Genomic DNA, 3,563 nt, shown 5'->3' with positions numbered 1-3,563 from the left:
ATATATATATATATATATATATATATATATAAAGAGTGAAATGCTCTCCTTTGCCAGTGCGGTGGCGTGATTCGAAGGCTAAAAAGATGCAACGCGCATTGTGATCATCGATGTGCAACAACAACTGGGTGTCTGGTTGATCACCTAATCAAGTGATGTATGTATATACATATACATGCCATACGGAGTTCGATTGAAAATCTTTTGACAATGAGCTAGTTTGCTGAGATATATTAGTTCCCGCTCTTTGCATTCTGAGTTCGAATCATGTCCAGGTCTTAATTTGTTTTACATCATCGGAATTGGTGAAATACTGATCTCGCTTTCATATCACTTCGTTTCTCTGTGCCTGTAGAAGAAAACGACTGAAAGCAGATCTCATGACGATCGACTCCGCCATGTTTGAAAAGTCAACAAGCCGTAATTTAGAATTCATCGAGATTTGCGTGTCATTTAAAAGGTTTTATATGTAGGCACTTGTGCATGTGTGCGTGCACGTCTGTGCGTGCCACTCATTTTCATGGATATACGACTTTTACTATACGTTCAACACGACTAATTTTTGAGAGCTCTTTCAGGTTGTTTTACAGCCAGCTCTGGTATCCATCTATGTATGTATGTATGTATGTATGTATGTATGTATCTTATATATATATATATATATATATATATATATATGTTAATCTACCTATCCTACTATCTTGCAATAGATAGATAGATAGATAGATACATGGATGTATATATATAGATACATAGATAGTGAGAGAGAGAGAGCGCGGGAGGCAGATAGTGTACGTGAGAGACAGATAGGGAGAAAAAGAGAGAAAGAGATTGCCCACAATATTTACACCTGTGCATGTGTGTTAGTGTGTCCACGGGGGTATAACATTCTTGATTAAACGCCGAAGAAATCCGCACTTCAAAGTACACGATACATTTAAATGATGTTACACATGTATATAATTTCGATGGCAACCTTGGTAGCTAGTTATCACGGTTCCCATTTTACGACTTACTCTAACATTAGAGTTGAAAACAGTCGAATAACCCCATTTCATTGCATATATCGGTATGCTCAGAAATATCGCTACACCCAATTACATATGCTAAATAAAGTAGTTTAAAAGGGATAAATTAGTGCCTTCAGGTTGGCCATATTTATAATAAGTTATATGATTTATAAGCGAAAGAATGAATAAAGGTATTTTTTTGTTTTCATGTAAACTAAATTCATTCATTGGAATGCGGCCACATTGGTGCACCGTCTTCTAGGTATTTTTTTTCGATCAAATTGACTTCTAGATTTTATTTTTAAATCTGGTAGTTATTTTGGGGAGACAAAAGCAAACCGGGATCGGTTGTACAGCTGTTTCGTGGGGACAAACACTAACGCAAAGACACAAACACATAGATGTATGCACACGCACACGCACATACTAACCCATACACAAATATACACAAATATACATATATAGAAACCGATTATAGCAGCGACACAAAATAAGGTGGATGAGGATTTTTTTCCCAGCCAAGCTCTTCGATCTTCTGACGTTCGACCTTTGCAGTGAGGGGTCGCGCATTGTCCTGATGAAACATCACTCCTATACGATTCACTAAAGCGGGTCTTTTTTTCTTCAAAGCTTGGTGCAAAAGCTCTAATTGCTGACAGTAGATTTGAACATTGGTTGTTGCATTAGATGGTAACAATTCAAAGTGAATTACTCCTTTGCAAACCCACCAGATAGAGAGAAGAACCATTTTCCTATGAAGTTCCCTTCTCGGTTGTGGTTGAGTCTTTTCCCTTTTACCAAGCCACTGTTTACAACGTTTAACATTTCGATAGGAGATCCATTTTTTGTCACCAGTCAAGTCTATCCAAAAAGGGTGAAATGAGTTCGCGAGAATGGAGAGAAGAACAGATGTCAACTCGGGATTAGTGGTTGCTTTCGGACAATTCATGAGGCACCCATTTTCCAAGTTTAGGAACCTTTCCAAGTTGTTGAAGATAACGATGAACAGTTGTATGGTTTGAACTAAGCTTCATTGCCAATTCTTCAACTGATAATGCAGGATTTTCTTCAAGTAATGCCTCAAGTAGCTTATCATCAAACTCAACTGGACATCCTGTTCGATTTTCATCTTGAAGGCTTAAATCTCCACTTCTGAATTTTGCAAGCCATCTTCTGCAAGTTCTTTCATTCAAGCATTCTTTCCCATAAACTGAGAGTATGTTTCGAGTCGCTTCGGCTGCAGAGTTTCCTTTTTTGTACTCATAAAGCATTATGTGCCTCAAATGCTCTTTGGATACTGCCATGTTAGAAAGGGTTTTAATCAAAGCAATTTTAATTCTATTATACTGTAAAATAATATTTAGTCAGTTTAAATGTACACAAAGGCATAAAAATTAATTTTAAATTCCATTAGACATTCTAAAATACTATTAAATTCCATTCAATTAAAAAAAAAAGGTAAAACCGGACAGAACTTATGGGATGACCTGATATAGGCCTCAAGAAATCACCCCGCGGTTTCTATGTGAAATTCGGTCTCCCATTCACTGATTTTAACCTTGGCGATCACTCTTCCTTGAATATGTGTCGCTAGACTTTGGGTGCGTTTACTATGTACGTTTCTGTTTGTGTGTGAGTAGATAAACAGACAGATCGATTGATAGAGATATAGACAGCTAAGTAGATGCTTATCCCTATAACCGTATATCTGTATGTTCTTCCTTACCTGATGCTATATATGTTTTTCGGAGAAGAAACAGCTGAAAAACAGTTCAGACAAATTGTTCTGTAACAAAGAAAAGACAATGAAATGTAATAAATACTCCAAGAATGAAAAACTATGCGCGATTCTACGCCAAGTTTTTGTCTTATAATATTACTTACTATTCCGGTTTTCTCATAGAAAATCAACTGTTGACAGGAATGTCTTCATAAATCACTGAGGTGCCATTTACAAGTATGCAATTATGTATTTCAGCATGCGTATGTGTATGGATGTGTGAATGTGCGTAAAAGTATGTGTGTATGTGTGTGTGTCTGTCTGTGCATGTGCGCATATGTGCGTGTGTGTATATTAGTAAACTTATGCATACACAATCGTCTGTTGTATATATATATATATATATATATATATATATATATATATGTGTGTGTGTGTGTGTGTGTGTGTGTGTGTGTGTGTGCGTGTGAGTGTGTGTGTATTAGGTATGTATATGTATACGTATACACATTTTTGCATATTTTACGAGAACACACAAATACATGAGTATACATACATACATACATATATATATATGTATGTATGTATATAAATATATATAAACTTTGGAAGCGTCAAATGTGGTATTTAGTAGACACACACACACACACACACACACACACACGCATATATCCATCTATCTATATATATATATATATATATATGTATTAAAGATAACTTTAATATCTACTTACTTGCGTGGTACTTTTAGAAATCTTTTCAAATATATATATGTGCGTATATATATATATATATATATATATATATATATATATATATATATAGTGTGTATA

Source organism: Octopus bimaculoides, unplaced genomic scaffold (assembly GCF_001194135.2).
Source record: "Octopus bimaculoides isolate UCB-OBI-ISO-001 unplaced genomic scaffold, ASM119413v2 Scaffold_217185, whole genome shotgun sequence".
Classification (NCBI taxonomy): Eukaryota; Metazoa; Mollusca; class Cephalopoda; order Octopoda; family Octopodidae; genus Octopus; species Octopus bimaculoides.
Note: the sequence above shows the minus strand (reverse complement) of the source record.